The following is a 16,987-nucleotide window of genomic DNA, read 5'->3' as shown; positions in this document are numbered from 1 at the left end:
TTTAAGACTTATCATTCCCTTCTTCCATATTTCCAAGCTGTCTCAAGACCAGTTATTCCTTCCCTTTGGTTACTATGGGAACTCAGAAAACAAACATAACTACCATGCTGACTCTTCTGCATGGTCAGAAGATCTTGGAAACTAAGGTATGAGAAATAAACAACACCATGCCCAATTCAAATCTAGATCTACTGAGGTTAGCTAAGCCTTGGCTGAATTTTTTATGTGGCCTTGAGAGCTCTGAATTTTGCATTATCAGTGGGAACCAGCTCACAAATACATAATGCCAAACTGACTAGGGGTTAGCGTATTTGCTTTGATTCCAGTTAGGTTGGTTCTTTAATGTCTTAGTCATATTTATTTTAACAGCCTATTGCATGGTGCTGGCTTAAGGTAAGGGCACACTGCAGTGACAGATAACAGCAATGTTGCATTTTAAAGTTACCAAAAAAAAAAATAATAACCTGGCACAGAACAGTCTCAAGTAATCCTGTCATAGATTTTCTGTAATGAGGAAAACAAAGCTGTCCAGGTGATAACAAGCTTCTAATATGATTCCATGTGGAGTATTCAACGCAAAGAAAATGCAGGGGTAGAAGACTGCAAGAGGTATGTATTTCATAGTCAAAATCAATCCTCATTTTACAAAACATGAGTAAGCCACAAAGATTAACAGCCCAAACAACCCACAAAAAAATTAACAGATAACCATTTTACAGGTATTGCAAAAAGCATGCCATTGCTTTGCACCTGCCTTTTTGTCCCCCCACACCACCCCCAAACCAAAGATATATCTCTCCAGCCCATACACAACTCAGGGAAAACAAAAGAAGCCATTTTGTGCAGTGCACTTCAGAAGAGCACTCAAATCATAGTGTTTTTGAAACATCATCTGCTCTGTTATTTAAATTGCATAGCCTCTCCACTTCCTTATACACTTTAAAATAAAAATAATTTGCCTAAAGTAAACAAAATACATTTACTTTTATTTAAATATAATATGAAGTCTACCACTAGTGATTTTTGTAATTCACAAAATAAAGAAAGATTTTTCCACTACCACTTTTCCATGACTGTACTCATTCAGGGTTTGAAATTAATCATTAAAATATATCAGAGAAATCAAGGCTGATCTTAAAAACAGCAAAAAAAAAAAAAAAAAAAAAAAAAAAAAACCAAGAGGATGGGGAGGCCCCCTGTACTTTTCCTTTGAAAAATGACCTCCATATACCAACAAATATTTAACAAGAAATTTAAATATATAAATTTTAAAGATTAAAATGTGTAATGTGTAATGATGATAATGAAATGACTTAATGGTATAAATGATTATAAAATGATGTGTACGATATGACACTAAATTCTGCAATAAAATAATAACATTACAAATAAAATAAGGCAGCAAACATAGATCAAATTAAAGCAAATTAAAGTTAAACTGAAATTAAATTAAAATGCCTGGGGAAATAAGCAGAAAGAAAGGAAGGAAGGAAGAAAGGAAGGAAGGAAAATACAGCAATTCATTTTAGGGACCATGCACACCTATTTTTTACTCTTTTTAAAAACATTAATTCCATATCTGTGGTAACTTCACCAAAAAGTCCTACCTTTTATTGTCACATAATTCTAATAAGGAAGAGATTTTGGGAAGAGATTTTTCATGCAATCTCAAAACATGTGTAGAATGTGCTGGTGTAGAGAAAGACACCCCATTATAAAATCATAGAATCATAGACTTGGAAGAGACCGCAAGGGCCATCCAGTCTAACCCCCTGCCATGCAGGAAATCTCAATCAAAGCATCCCCAACAGATGGCCATCCAGCCTCTGTTTAAAGACCTCTAAGGAAGGAGACTCCACTGCACTCTGAGGGAGTTTGTTCCACTGTCAAACAGCCCTTACTGTCAGGAAGTTCCTCCTAATGTTGAGGTGGAATCTCTTTTCCTGTAGCTTGCATCCATTGCTCCGGGTCCTGTTCTCTGGAGCAGCAGAAAACAAGCTTGCTCCCTCCTCAATATGACATCCCTTCAAGTATTTAAACAGGGCTATCATATCACCCCTTAACCTTCTCTTCTCCAGGCTAAACATCCCCACCTAAGGCATTCCTCATAGGGCATGGTTTCCAGACCCTTCACCATTTTGGTCGCCCTCCTTTGGACACGTTCCAGTTTCTCAATGTCCTTTTTGAATTGTGGTCCCCAACTGGTCACAGTATTCCAGGTGGGGCCTGACCAAAGCAGAATAGGGTGGCACTATTACTTCCCTTGATCTAGACACTATACTTTTACTGATGCAGCCTAAAATTACATTGGCCTTTTTAGCTGCTGCATCACACTGTTGAGTCATGTTCAACTTGTGGTCTACTTGGACTCCTAGATCCCTTTCACACATAGTTTCATTCAGCCAGGTGTCCCCCATTCTATATCTGTGCATTTCATTTTTCCTCCCTAAGTGCAGTACCTTGCATTTCTCCACGTTGAATTTCATTTTGTTAGCTTTGGCCCAGCTTTCTAATCTATTAAGGTCATTCTGAAGTTTGATCCTGTCCTCTGGAGTATTAGCTACTCCTCCTAATTTGGTGTCATCTTCAAATTTGATAAGTATACCCGCAATTCTGTCATCCAAGTCATTGATAAAGATGTTGAACAGCACTGGGCCCAGTCTTTGCTATCCTCTTCCTCCAATTCAAATTTCAAAATCAAATTATAAAATTTTGATATCTTTTTTATTTTTGGGTCATTTTTAACAATCTTTTCCAATTCTGGGATAGCAGGAGCAATACCAAAAACTTTTTGATCCATTTTGAATCTTTCACACAGTTGTCTATATGAGAACCAATTTAGTACAAAACCCTCATCAGCAATTTCCTCCTGTGATTTAAGTTTTTGTTTACCTTGGTGTAACTTAATTATATCACTATATCTGATCCATTTGTTTTCACTATATACTTCCCTCTTTAAAAAAGCTTCTCCTGGGGATACCCACGGTGGAATTTTTGAGCACCATCTTTGTTTATATTTCAGCCAAATTCGCAATAAAGTTTTACGAACAAAATGATTGTTAAAGTCCCTGTCCACTTTGACTTTATCATAAAATAAATAAGCGTGTAATCCAAATTTCAGCCCATGACTTTCCAACACCAAATTTCTATAATCACCCAATTTAAACCAATCGGTCACCCAATCTAATACGCATGCGTAGAAGTACCACTTTAAATTAGGAAGGCTCAAACCACCGTTTTCAGTCCTATCTTGCATAGTCTTTACTTTAATTCTAGGTTTTTTATTCTGCCAAATAAATTTTGAGATATCTTTATTCCAGTCCTTAAAAATCCTGTTTTTCGTAATTATAGGTATATTTTGAAATAGAAACATCAATTTGGGTAGCACGACCATCTTTATCACGGCTATTCTACCTAGCCACGAAATTTGTAAATGTTGCCACCTGCTCAGGTCCATTTTAATTTCCTTCCACATTTTTGTGTAATTATTTTGATATAATTCTGTGTTTTTCACTGACATAATTATTCCTAAACACTTTACCTGTTTCTTCCTTTGAAAGCCTGATTTCTCCACTATTCTTTCAATATCTTTATCAGATATGTTCATAGCTAACATCATTGTTTTTGTTTGATTAATCCTGTAACCTGAAATTTTACCATAATCCTTAAGGATCTTCATTAGGTGATCAGTACATTCAAGAATATTAGATATAGTAAGCACTACATCGTCAGCGTAAGCCCGCAATTTATAATTTTGATTTTTCACCCTCACTCCTTCAATTAAAGTGTCGTTCCTGATCCTATTCAACATAACCTCTAATGTCACTATAAACAATAGTGGGGCAAGAGGGCAACCTTGTCTAACTCCTTTAGTAATCTTGAACATCTTTGTCTTTTCTCCATTGATTGAAACATATGCTTCTTGATTGTCATACATTTTCGTAATCCAGTTTAAGAAATTTCCACCAACCTCCATCCTTTTCAACACCGCAAACATGAAATCCCATCTAACATTATCAAAGGCCTTCTCCGTGTCCAAAAATATCATTGCCATATTTTTGTTAACATTTTTTTCATGAATCTCAATTATATTTAATAAATTTCTAATATTGTCTTTAATTTTCCTGTTAGGGAGAAAACCGTTTTGATCGGGATGTATCCAATTAGCCAAAATTCTTTTTAATCTCTCTGCCAAAATTGATGCCAATAATTTATAGTCTGAATTTAAAAGCAAGATTGGTCTATAATTTTTTGGTTCTAACATTTCTTTATCTCCTTTAGGTATTAAAATTATGTTAGCCCAATTCCATGTTTGCAGTGTTTTGGTTTCCAAAATCTCATTCATTGTTTCAAACAATGGAGATCCTAATTCTTTTTCATATAGTTTATAATATTCATTGGTAAAGCCGTCCAACCCTGGAGATTTCCCTTTCTTTGAGCTATGGATTGCATCCAACACTTCCTGCAACTTAATAGGAGCATTCAATATTTGTCTCTGCTCAGGAGTCAACTTTTTAATTTCTTGGGCATACAGGTATTTTTCTATCACTGTCTTTTTTTCGGTTGTTTCTTTATACAATTCCAAGAAATATCTTAGAAATACTAAATTCCTTTTGAAACTCAGTTCAGTTGAAAGTTCCTTAGTCATCCATCCTGGTTTCTTGAGACATCTCCCATTTTTCTTCCTCACTGGAACTGTTTAAAATTGTGCCTTCAGTATCTCCCCCTTGAGAAACTCCCATCCATCTTGAACTCCCTTCTCCTTTAGTATTCCTGACCACGGGATCACCCCCAGTATTTCTCTAAGTTTACTAAAATCAGCTTTCCTAAAGTCTAGAATGTGTGTCTGACTATGCCTGGCTTCTCTTTTCTATTGTATAACTCCAGGAGTGCATGGTTACTCCCACCTAAGGATCCTACCACTTGCACCCCATTAACCAAGTCATCCCTGTTGGTTAGGATCAGATCCAAAATAGCTGACCCCCTTGTTGCCTCTTCCACCTTTTGGACAATGAAACTGTCTCCAAGGCAAGTGAAGAATTTGCTAGACCTTGAGGATTTTGCTGAGTGTGACTTTCAGCAAATATCAGGATAGTTGAAGTCACCCATTACTACTACATCTCTCCTTTCTGAATTTGTAGTCATCTGTTCTAGAAAGGCACCATCCAATTCCTCTGTCTGACTTGGGGGTCTGTAGTAGACTCCCACAGTAACATCCTTGTTGTTTCCCTCCCCTTTAATTTTTATCCAGATGCTCTCCATCTGGCTTCCAGGATTGATGTCCTGGATCTCTTCACTGGTGTAAATGTCCCTGGTGTAAACATATAAGGCTATTCCTCCTCCTTTCCTGTTTGCCCTGTTTCTCTTGAAAAGGTTATGCCCCTCTATTTCTACATTCCAATCATGAGACTCATCCCACCAGGTTTCAGTTAGGCCTGTTATATCATATTTGCTTTGTTGTGCTAGGAGTTCAAGTTCATCTTGCTTATTCCCCATGCTCTGTGCATTAGTGTAGAGACATCTTAGACCAGGGGTAGGCAACCTTTTTGAGCCAGGGGCCGGGTTGCTGTCCCTCAGACAACTGGGGGGCCGAAGCCAAAAAATAAATAATTAAATAATTTTTTAAAAGAAATTAAATATATAAATAAACCAGGACAAATGTAGGACAAAATTTTCAAATAGAAGACATTTAAAAAAAAAATGGAGGACACGTGAAAAAATTTGCTGATTTTTAAAAAAATGTTAATATAAATGCATGTTTCTGAGGCTTCTATAGACAATTGCCCCCTAAAGGCCCCGGTGGCAATCGGCAGCAGGACCAGGCTGGGGCCGGTCCCAAGGCCTTGCCGGGCCGCATCCGGCCCGCGGGCCGCAGGTTGCCTACCCCTGTCTTAGACCATGGGTCCCCTTTACTTGCTGCCTGTGCAAGTATTTTTGCCTTCCACTTTGGGGTCCTTGAACTGTTTGTCTTGTTCCTTCTATGACAGTTTGACTATTTTCTCCATCCCTTTTGCCTTCCAGGATACTGTCTCCCTCCCCCACATAACTCAATTGAAAGCCCTCCTGATCAAATTTTTGAGACTACGGGCAAAAACGTTTTTGGCAACTGGTGTGAGATGCAACCCATCCCTTGCCAGAAGTCCCTCCTCATGGAACCTCAGTCCATGATCCAAAAATCCAAACCGTTCTTGGCGGCACTATGTCCGGAGACAGTTATTCACCTCTGCTCTTTTTTTCTCCCTTCCTGGACCATGCCCTTCGACTTGGAGAAGAGATGAGATGACAACCTGTGCATCCATCTCTTTCAGCTTCTTACCCAAAGCCTCATAATCCCTTATGATATGCTGAAGGCTGTGCCTTGCGGTATCATTGGTTCCCACATGAACCAAAAGAAAGGGGTGGCAATCAGTAGACTTGACAAGTCTTGTCAGCCTCTCTGTCACATCACGGATCTTTGCCCCAGGGAGACAGCACACCTCCTGAGGCATCTTGTCAGGCTCACAAACCACTGGTTCAGTGCCTCTCAGCAAGGAGTTCCCCATGACCATCACACAGCTCCTCCAAGGCTTAGCAGCAGCCGTTCCCTTTGGTGCTACTGTCAGGGTCCCCTGCTCTGTCCCTAATGTCTGTCCCTGCTGCCCTTCCTCATCATCCTTGATAATGGAGAGAGATTCAAATCAGTTCTGCAGCTGCAAGTTCACAGAACATTCCCTGGTTTCCCTACTTCTGTGTGTGACATTCCTCCAACTATCTATTTCTGTTGTATGTGACATGGCCGCCGCCTCCCCAGCAACTTCCTTTGTGTGTTTCCCGTTCAGGACTGTCTGGTCCGTTCTGGTCAGGAAAAACTCTTGCTCCCTATGATGCTGAAATGTAGCTACCTGGGCCTCCAGCTGCTGGACTTTCTCTTCTAAGGGCTACCAACTTCCCCACATCTGTAGGCAAGAAGATAGACATCCCACAAGTGTTGCAGATGACTGCAGCAGGTTCCTCAGTATCCATACTGAGAAGTCTTAAGGAGGCACTGAAACAAGACTGTGGGCTTCCCCTGCTAAACACCAGTGTAAAGAATCCCTGTGGGCCTGGCCTTTCTCCCCAAACTCTGTTAGCAAGCTCAATCAACTGGGGCTATAGTTATGTACAGAGCTCCTGGCTACTAGCTGCTTCCAGAGGCAAGTCTCTAACCCACTTCCTCTGAGCAAGTCCCCACAAGCCCCTTAAGGGAGTAGTGAAAAGTAAAGTATAAAATAACGATCCTCAAGAAAGAACTACATTTCCCAACAGGTTATGGGCCCGGGACGCTTCCGCTACGACCCAACAGAGGTGTGCCACCCACATGATTTTCTTTCCTTACAAAGTCAACTTTACCTAGAGAACCCAGAAACATAGAAGAAATTGAAAAAATGCCTACTGATGAGGCAAATAAATGGAGAAAAGCTGCAGAAGAGGAAATAGATGCTTTACACAAAAATGGAACATGGACACTTACAGAACTCCCACCAGGAAAGAAAGCCATAGGATCCAGATGGGTGTTCAAACTAAAACAAGATGCAGAAGGCAAAGTTGAACGCTACAAGGCAAGACTTGTTGCACAAGGTTTCTCACAAAAATATGGAGAAGACTTTGATGAGACCTGTTCACCAGTTGTCAAACATACCACAATAAGGCTGCTTCTCAGCCTAGCTGCTTCAAAACAAATGCATGTGTGACATGTTGATGTGAAAACTGCATTTTTACATGGCCTGATTACAGAGGACATTTTCATGAAGCAACCTCCAGGCTTTGTAGACTCAGACAAACCACATCTAGTCTGCAAGCTTGAGAAGGGGCTCTATGGGCTGAAACAGGCCTCCTGAGCATGGAATGAGAAACTAGATGAGATGCTGAAACAGTTGGACTTTCAACAAGGAGAAGCAGACAGATGCTTATACACAAGAACCAAAGATGGACATTTGACTTACATTCTGACATATGTTGATGACCTGATCATAGCTACTCAGAGAGATACAGACTATGCTGAAATTGTAAATCACCTGAATAAAGAAGTTGAACTAAAGGAAGTGGGAAATGCCACATACTACCTAGGCATACAAATTCAAAGAGAACAAGACGGATCTTTTCTACTATGCCAAAAGCAGAAGATCACAGATCTCCTAGAAACTTTGGGACTTCAGGATGCACATCCTGTAGCAACACCGATGGTACCAGGCTTTCTTAAGAACAATGAACAAGGAGAACTTTTACCAGACGATGGCCTATACAGAACTGCAATAGGAAAACTTCTGTACCTAACTACAAATACTAGACCGGATATTGCTGCTGCTGTAGGAATATTGAGCAGAAAGGTCAGTTCACCTACCCAAAAGGATTGGACAGCTATAAAGAGAATAGCAAGATACAAAGCAAAAAGGAACCATGGATCTTCAACTGAAGTTGCCAGCCAGCAATAATCCAAGTCTTGTGTGTTACACTGATGCAGACTGGGGCAATGACACCACAGATCGCTGTTCCACCAGTGGATATTTGTTTCTTTATGGCAATGGACCTATTTCTTGGGCCAGTCGCAAACAAGATATATTGGCCCTATCATCCACAGAAGCAGAGTATATAGCCACATCGGAAGTTTGTAGAGAACTGCAGTGGCTTGATCAACTGTTCGCTGACTTTGGAATTAATGAGAAAAAGCCAATTGAGATATTTGAAGATAACCAGAGTTGCATCAAACTTTCACAAACAGAAAATATAAGTGGACAAAGCAAACACATTGAAATAAAGATGCATCATGTGTGCAGTCTAACGAAGAAAGGTGTGATAAAGATGACCTACTGTCCGACTGCTGAGATGACAGCTGACCTTTTGACCAAACCATTACCGAGAGATGGTTTCAAGAACCTACGAGTCAAGATGGGTTGGGGGCATGCTCAGTTGAGAAGGGGTGTTGGGATATAGCAACTTCGCATGCTAAGACTTTCTAGTAATGCATGTCGATGGTTTGCATGCTGAGACTTTCTAGTAATGCATGTCTATGGTAGTTCATTGCTTAATAACAAAACCCCTCCTCATTTCCTGTTTACCATGAGGACACCTAATTTCCTTTGTCTTGAGTGAAGAAGCAGCAGAGATGAATCGCCATTAGTACTAACTTGCTTGCAAACACAACAGCATGTCTATCTCCACAGCGGAAGCATGCTGAGGGAGCATCTTTCTTAAGATGCATGGAGACTACCTTTTCTACCTCATTTTTCTTGCAACATGAAGCTAGACCTGTGTATCTCTTCGTACACATGATTTTGTAAGTAAACTTATTTCTTTTTTTCACTTTTAACCAAGTGAGTGTGTGTTTTATTGGGGACACGTGGCTGGGAGAGGAGTGAGCTAGTTAAAGTTTTTCCTGCTTGCGCCATTTTCTGCTGTGTAAGCTCTGCTAGTGAGATTAAACAATCTTGCTTACTTTCCTGAGTTTTCTAACAATCCTCAAGAAAGAACTACATTTCCCAACATAAAATTGAAGGAGATGTCCTCCAACACTGTGCCCAGGTGACCTTCTCCTCTGTACTTCAAACCCTCCTTGACTATAAAAAATGAAAATGAATGTGAAAAGAAAAATTCTCTGGAAGTCCTCTACCAGCAGTTCTGTAGAATGTCTTCTAGCTCTTCCTCCTCCCAGTGACCAAAAGAAATGACTCACACTTTAAAATTTTAAGCTCTTACCCAAGCAAAGTGGACACAGAAAAAACAGAGTCCTCTTTTGCCATTATATATTTGGCTCCTAAACTGTTAAAAGTATGACCACTTTGAGCTGAATGTATGACACATTACAATAATACATCCAGGTTGAAAAGCATGAAACATAAAATGTCTCTTTATGGGACCAAATTGCCATTGGGTCAAGGAGAGCACTCCCCACTCCATCCCACCATCACCACTTTCTGGAAATGGCTGCAGGTAGGCATGGAACCACTGTACCACAGTGTCTCTCCACTATGGAGGTAAATTATGAATATTTACCTCTGCCCTCTACAGGCTAGAATAGATTAAGCATACAGCTCAATGGCCTCTTATTCATGCAGGGGAAAAAAAGCTTTTGAGTCCAAGCGTGAAGAACTAAACATGTGTGCCTGTCAGCAATCTGAATGCTGCTGTTTTTCTAGGTGGCTTCAGATTTGTTGAACTATATTATTATTGGGCTTAAATGGCTTGGCAGGCTGCCTGCTACCAGGATGGCAATTGCTTGAAAGCCATTTGTCACACAGCTTGCTCTGTCCTCATTTCACTTTTCTCAAAGCAGAAGAAAGACTTTTGAAGACAGTTACAGAATGACAAAGGATTGGGCAGGAGAGAGCAAAACAAGTGTACCTTACACCCTGTAGTAATCTCCCTTTCCCCACAAGAGAATATGCTCCTCTGTTCAATGATGCTACACACATTGCAAACACCAGATAGGAAAATTAGTTCTGACAGTTCTAAGCCTATTTGGGGAAACAGGAGGCAATTAATTCCATTGGGGGAGGAGCTGGGTTTGGGGTTTTTTGCATCTGTATGAAAAACATCTCACTCTTCCTAAGGGACTCATTCTGCCTCCTTTCCAACCAACTCCTAGAATACAAAGTCAGTGGGGGGTTCATTAATATGAGGCCACCAACCACATGAACAATAATGAACTCAGCATGAAAGCCTTCTACTAGCTAAAATAGTAATGATTCCACATCTTCCTTTCTGCCCACAAGGGTTGTTCCTCAAGATCTTTTAGTCAATCCCAGTTCCCCATCTCCAGTAAACAGAATATCTTCGTCCATTACCATAAATTTCCTTTCCCCTTGCACTTCAGAATGAGATTAACCCCTTACGATACTTTAACAAGGCAAAAGCTAGCATCACCACCAAATGTACTGAATCCTCAAAGAGAACGTTTCATAGCTTAGAATCATAAAGTTGTTTGTATCTGTGGTCTTCTTTGTATTCTTCTTTCTAGTGAGTTTCAGACAGGATCTGGCACACTCTGTTTCATTTGACTCTCTGATCTTCTGGGTGGATTACTTAAACATTACAATTGCCATCTGGTGCATGATATTCCAAGCCAAGCAGAACTCTGGGAGATAAATAATAGGCTTTGGGGCTTTCTGGGTCAAGGGGCAGATGTCATTCCCAGGGATCACACAGGGTTGCAAAGTCACTGACACCTTAAACCAAAATGGCTTTCAAAATGTGTTCTCAAGTACACTTCTTCACAGAGCCTGGAAAAGTACTTTTGGGACTAAAATTCCCAGAATCCCTTAGCCAGCATGTATCTTTTCTAAATTTTAGTTCAGTTAGTGGATCAGTAATAGTGAAGAAGCTCTCCTTGTCCATAGTAAGTATTTTCTGCACTGTGAAACCACAGAAGAGTGCATACTCTCCGTTCATGTGTAAGACCAGAACTGATTCAAGATATTTTTGTCTGAGGAGGGGCAACAAATTATACCTAGGCACAGAGTACCCAGGGCAAAAAAATAAAATAAAAATCAATTGTGATGAGCAAGGCATTCCACAGCAAAAACACAGGTCTTCCTCAGCTGATAAAACAATTTAGAAAAGACGTTCAGGGCGTAGGTTTAAGTTTAAGAACCACCGGCCTACTAAATGAGAAAGAGTTAGTAAGGACAGATAAGGAAAAATAATAACAGTTTTGATATATGAAAAAGCAATGTAGTCTTGCAGCAGAAACATTACCTTGGAAAAGGATAGTCAATTTGTTTTAAAGGGATCTTAAAGGAGTTTCATAATGTGTATAAGTGAATGGCTGAGATGATCTGGGAGAAAACCCAAATGCATAAATTTCATTTATTAATAGGCTAGGCTTGCCCATTTTCAAAAGCACAGGGACCTAAATTACCAACTATCATGGAAGCAGTTTATAATTCCTAAATTCTGTATATTTGGACTTGCATCTGAACCATCCTGATGTAAAAAGAAGAAGAACTGAGCCTTAAAATTAGTAACAGAAGCCTGGCTCTCTGTCCCATCATTTATCCTTTAAGACCTGATTGGTAAATACCAGGGTCATGGCACCTCCAAAAAGATATTGGTCTTAGATCAAGACCTTGATCAGTGTCATTATCCCACATCCAAAAGGTGAAAACGCTGAGTTATGAAGATGTAGTCATATAAGTGGGGGAATCAACTCAACATCTCCAGAGGACAAGCAAGAAGAAGCAGTGCAGCCATTTCAAAGAAGCCATTCAGCTGTCATTAAAGAGCTCCTATGTTGAGGGACACGATGGTACATTAGTGAAAGTTGGTGTTACTGAAGCAGATTTCCATTCATACTTTAACTGAGCTATTCAAAGTGCTGAAAACTGTGCCCAGAATATGTTCAGTACCATGGTAAGCTCCTTTAAAGCTTAGTCTAAAAACCAGAGTAGATTCACCATCCAACTAACATAGGAACCACTAGCCTCCACTGTGTAGGCTGTTTTCACTTTGTGAAAATATAAAAAATGGAATGAAAAGGGGAACAAATCCCTCAAAAGTGTATGGGAGGAATGGTTCTCTCAACAGATACAGATCAATCTGCAAAAGTAACTAGTTTACCAAAAATCCACATTAAAAACTGCCCACTTTTGCCTATATTAACCATTTGTGGCATACTGGTGACTGAAAAAGAGAGGAGGGAACTATTCTCTTCAGTTTATCAAAGGTTCGCTACTGAGTCACCTGAAGAGTGTATTTTACTCACAACAGACTATCACACAGGTGCTTGTTCAGTGTTTACAAGGTTGGTTTAGGGCAAGTATGTCATATAAAGCAAAGAGAAATGAAAAACATTGTTTCCTGATCTAGGGCTATGAACCCCATCTTCTTCCATGGCATTCAAATTAACTGAAACAACTTATTCCTCCTGTTGCTGACACCACAATTTCAGTAGTTCAAAGAGAGGTTAGATAGGCAAGCCACACGTGATGAATTGTAACACTTTGAGGGCATTTAAAAGTGATAAGCTCAGAATAACAGACTGGCACTGGTTTGCTCAACCTGCATCTATATTAGTATCGTTGTATTCATTTATCAGACTGTGATCCACAAAGCAGTTACTTGTCTATAAGCACAGTTGTACCCCCAGCCTGACTAAACACATTACAAGCCTGACTGCAATCAGTATGACTTCCAAGTAATGGTTTTAAGGACTGGGGTGTTAAAACACATAATGGAGCTAAATCAGCTTATCAGTATCCCTGCTTAACTGGTTTGTGTATTAGGCCATGTAAGCTTGCTAAGAATCTCTAATAATAGAAGATATGAATTAGAGCTGTTTGCTGCTGCTATTACTGTTGCTGCTGTCACCGTCCCTACTGCTAGAAGCAGAGAATCAGATTGGTTTCCGTCAGTGGTGCAGGGAAGGATGGAGGACTCAGAGAAGGCATCCCCAGGGGTAGGATTTGAGCCTCAAACTCCATTGATTGCAAGATGTCTAGGCTGCAAGTTTCCAAATCAAAAACTAGACCCAACAGTGAGCAAGCAAGGAAATTTATTTGTTCAATCTACAGGGTAGCTGAGAAAGGAGAAACATGAGTTTTCTGCCTGCTATCTCAAAGGTTGGCATTAGGCTCTCATACCAAGAGGAACAGAACTAAAATTATCCAGCATCAAGATCAGACTGCTATCAACTGGAACTAAGGAAACCTCTTGGTCTCCAAGGCAGATCAATCTTCTTGAAATCTAAGAGTTCTTGTTGATCCTAGCAGCAGTGGCAGCTATTGGCACACACAGCTTTTTGAAAAAAATCCAAGAGTCAAGATATATACTTGAAAAATCAAAGCATTAAAATTAGATGAGGTGCTTGTACTCATTGTCAGATCCCCTCACGTTGATCTAAATTCAAAAGATATACATCTCCTTGTGACAACATGTAGTTGTCCACTGGGTAGACAACCTGGAGTGGACAGTCCTAACAACCAATTATACTCTGTTTATTGCCTTCACTCTGCCTGATTCTGAAGGCTCAAAGGGAAGGCTTCATTATAAAAAAACAAAAACAAAAACACAGACACACACAAGAGAGAGAGAGAAAGAGAGAGTACCAAAGGCTTCTTTAAAGTACAATAGACTAATCCATTTTATTTTAAAAAAAAAAAAGCAAAAGTACATGGCCAGGTTTAGAGCAGAGGATATATAACCCACCTCCATCACAAACTGAAACCAAACTACCAGATTAATATTTGCACAGGGTATCCCTTATTAAATGAAGGCAGAATTAATGCATCTCCAGACCAATTCCATCACCCAAATAGTATCCACTTGCTGCCAGGTATGCCTACCCATTTGCAGGCGGAAGCACCAAATCCCATCTTCTTCTGCCTTCTAACAGACACAGAAGCCTTTCCAATAAAGATCATGCAATGCATGCTCATGCTGTATATGTGTGTGTGTAGTGTAACTGTGTGTAACTGTAGTGGTTACCCAGAGCAGGCCTTCCAGCTCAGCCCTGTGAGAGGCTCTTCATAGCGAAATGAATGGTGTTTACTCCTAGGTAAGCATGCATAGGACAGCAGCTGTAATGTTGCAGTGCTGCAGCCCCAATTCCTCCATACGCCACCATGCACAGCCATTCATTTCAGTATCCAGGGCTTTAGGGAGATGCTTCTGCCTCTGCCGCTTTCCTTGCCTTTCTCTTTCTCCACAATCATATTAGAAGATGCTTCTCTGCACAGGACATGACAGACCCCAGCCAGATTCCTTCTCTGAGCCCCCTGAAAAGGCATCTTCTCCATTAAGAGCACACCATCAGGAAGCCTTTTGCTGCCTGGGCTGCGACTTCATTCCTCCCCATGTTCAAAATGCCCCCATCTTTTGCTTCCCAGAATCCCATCCCAAACAGCACGGATGGTCTGTCACATCCTATCAAAGGAAAGAGAGGAAACCACAGGCAGGGAGAACAGATGTTCTAACCACACAAGAGGCCAAGGCGCTGCAAAATGTAGGACATTTGAGGACCAAACGTAGGACGTGACCACCTAACAAAACCCAGACAGAAATGCAAATCCGTGCTACTTCAGTCTTGCTTTGGGGGGTTTCTTCTGTAGGGAAGGAGAGGATGGGGAAGGAGAGGTCCTGGAAAAGGAAGACGTCTGGCCACCATACTGGCCCAGGGTCTGGCAGGGAACCCTTTGAGCACCCCTAGGCATCCGGTGGGCCACAAGAGCTGGCCCTACAAGCTTCCAGCAAGCGATCCGCAAAAGCAGCAGTTGGAGGCACTCTGGGGCACATTTAGCCCCAAGGCTGTGCCAGCCGGGTTACATAGGATGCCCAGGCTAGATAGAGATGCCCAGAGGCAGGTAGAGGGAGGGGGGTGGATTGAGTGGTGCAAGTTAAGTACTGGACTCTGAAGGGCCCCTCAATCCAACACCCCTCCCTCCACTTTCCTCTGGGCATCTTTACTCAGCTTCTCGGCATGCTCTGCAATCTAGCTATCTTCTTCCTCGCCTCCCCACCCTTGACCCTCCTTCTTTGCCAAGCCTGCTCATCCTTTGTCCTTTTGCACACGCGATCCCCCACAAGGCAGGCTCTCCTCAGCCTCCTCCACGAAGCTGGAACCCTTGCACTTGTCAGATGCTGGCCTCCCCCATCACTCACCCAGCCACCCTTCTCCTCCTCTGACCACCAGCAATTGGGTGCCTTTGGGAAAAGAGAAATGCTGCTGCTGCTACTCACTGTGGAGGGGCTTCGGGGGCAGAGTGTCCAGGGTGGGTTGCTTCCAAGCCATAGCCAGGAGGAGGGCGATCTCCCTTGGTTCAGGGACTGAGAGCCTCTGCCAAGGCACCTTCTCTCCTCCTCCTCCTCCTCCTCCTCCTCCTGGAGAATTCCTTCCTTCCCTCCCTCTCTCTTTCTCCTCTCCTTCTTCTTCTCCCCTCCCTTTCTTCCTGGCTTAGCTGCTCATCTCAAGCTGCCCTCCATTCATAGCCCAGGGAAGACAGAGGAGGAGATGGAGGTGATGCTGATGCTGATGCTGCTCCGGACTCCAGCATCCTTCCTCCCTTCTTGCCTTCCTAGGAGCCCCAGCTGGGCATGCTCCCTGCGCACTCTCTGAAAGGAGGCGGGGGAGGGGGATTTAAACGTCACGTGACCACGCCTAGCTGTCATTTAGGAGCAGCAGGACCAGAGAGTGGGATTAACTCTTGCAGCCATAGCGCGGATGCAGCAGCCCAAGGGGGACCTTGCAAAGCTCCAAGCCATCCCAATGCAGGCTCCTTGCTCATGCACTAGATGGAGAGCATTTTGGACCTTCCTCAGGGACAGAAGGTTGAGGTGTAGGGTGCGTCCGGGAAAAGGAGGACGCCCGATCACCCTGCCAGCCAGCCTCCCAGCTCAGCTTCTTCTGGAACCCCTGGGGGATGAGAATGGAGGAAAGGGGTGGGTGGGTGTTCATGTGCTCCTTCAAGGTTGGAGGTGGTCTTTCTTTTCCTCCCCTCCCCTGCATGATGTCCAGCCCTGTTGGGGAATTTGGAACAAGCCAAATCTGGCCAGTCCAAGCATTTATATGGGTCTTTATCTTTTTCAAACTGGATTGTTTTTAGGAAAAAAAACTGTTTTAATATACCAATAGTTTAATTCTATTTTAATGATCATTTTTGTATGTCTCCCATTTGTATTGTTCTTTTAAACTGTAAACCACTTTGAGTCCCAGTGGTTTTTTAGGGGGAGGGAGGAAGCAGGATATAAATACATACAGGGGACTCTCCATGGTTGCCAGGGATAGGGGTGAAAGACACACACCCCCGTGAATGTGGGAAAACCACAAATAAAAAAGACACTATTGTTGTTGTTGTTGTTGTTGTTGTTGTTATATCCCGCCCTTTGCCCACAGCATTAAAAAACAGTACAATGAAAAGCATAACGAATAGTACATTAAAAGAGAATTAAATTACTGCAATTAAATACTGCAGTGTAGTTCAGTAATTGTTCACATGTTGTTCCACCTGTTCTTTCAGCAAATTACATGTTAAAATATCAA

General features: G+C 41.7%; 1 protein-coding gene across 1 annotated transcript in view; it reads right to left on the bottom strand.

The window, feature by feature from the left end:
• Window positions 1-15,767, bottom strand: part of PLEKHA6 (pleckstrin homology domain containing A6) — a 269,710-nt gene extending 253,943 nt beyond the window's left edge. Inside the window, exon 1 of the mRNA XM_089514587.1 lies at window positions 15,688-15,767. The gene's annotated coding sequence lies outside the window, so the exon portion shown is untranslated. The remainder of the gene's footprint in view (window positions 1-15,687) is intronic.
• Between the last annotated feature and the right edge of the window lie 1,220 nt (window positions 15,768-16,987).

The sequence above is a fragment of the Sceloporus occidentalis genome, unplaced genomic scaffold, assembly GCF_023333645.1.
Source record: "Sceloporus occidentalis isolate IW3139 unplaced genomic scaffold, rSceOcc1.0.p SCAF_3, whole genome shotgun sequence".
Taxonomy (NCBI): Eukaryota; Metazoa; Chordata; class Lepidosauria; order Squamata; family Phrynosomatidae; genus Sceloporus; species Sceloporus occidentalis.
The sequence above is the reverse complement of the archived record's forward strand: the minus strand, read 5'-3'. Positions and strand labels throughout refer to the sequence as shown.